This window comes from Calidris pugnax, unplaced genomic scaffold (assembly GCF_001431845.1).
Source record: "Calidris pugnax isolate Ruff unplaced genomic scaffold, ASM143184v1 scaffold370, whole genome shotgun sequence".
Classification (NCBI taxonomy): domain Eukaryota; kingdom Metazoa; phylum Chordata; class Aves; order Charadriiformes; family Scolopacidae; genus Calidris; species Calidris pugnax.
In genome coordinates this window covers 33,608-34,785 of record NW_015091093.1, presented here as the reverse complement: position 1 = coordinate 34,785, position 1,178 = coordinate 33,608, and positions in this window count along the sequence as shown.

Here is a 1,178-nt window from a genome sequence, read left to right as displayed (position 1 = left end):
GGGACGGGGCCATGGCGGGGGACAGGGACCACTCACCTTGGAGAATTTGGGCCAGGTCAGGGCGCTCTCCGGCGATGGCTTGGAGCCTTGGAGGTGAGAGCAGGGTGAGGGGGGGGCAATATGGCCCTTGTCCCATCCCGGGGGGGCTGGGGGGCTGGGGGCTGGCACCCCACCTTACCGAAGAGCTTCTCGGCCAACATGAGGAGGTGGTCCCGGCTCAGCCCCCGCTCGGCCACGCTCTCAAACTGCCAGCTCAGCACCTCGGCCAGTCGGGGCCACGGCGCCGGGGGGGGGTTGGAGAAGAACTGCTGGTCCTGCAGGAGCAGGGGACAGGGACCAGGGGATGAGGACACGCACCGAGGCAGGAGAAGGGGATGGGACAGGGAGCAGGGAATGGGGACATGTGGCAGGGGATGGGGACACAGATAGGACAGGGACCAGGGGACAAGGACACAAGGCAGGGGATGGGGACAAGGATGGGACACAGACCAGGGGCAGGGGACAGGGATGAGGGGATGGGGACACGTGGCAGGGGACAGGGACAGGGATGGGACAGGGAGCAGGGAATGGGGACACGTGGCAGGGGACGGGGACACGGATAGGACAGGGAATAGGGGACAAGGACACACACCAGGGCGGGGGACACGGATGGGACAGGGACCAGGGGACAAGGACACAAGGCAGGGGATGGGGACAAGGATGGGACACAGACCAGGGGACAAGGACACACACCGGGGCAGGGGACATGGATGGGACAGGGACCAGGGGACAAGGACACAAGGCAGGGGATGGGGACAAGGATGGGACACAGAGCAGGGGCAGGGGACAGGGATGAGGGGATGGGGACATGTGGCAGGGAATGGGGACAGGGATGGGACAGGGAGCAGGGAATGGGGATGCGTGGCAGGGGACGGGGACACGGATAGGACAGGGAATAGGGGACAAGGACACGCACCGGGGCAGGGGATGGGGACAAGGATGGGACACAGACCAGGGGACAAGGACACACACCGGGGCAGGGGACATGGATGGGACAGGGACCAGGGGACAAGGACACAAGGCAGGGGATGGGGACAAGGATGGGACACAGACCAGGGGCAGGGGACAGGGATGAGGGGATGGGGACACGTGGCAGGGGACGGGGACAGGGATGGGACAGGGACGAGGGAGTGGGGGCA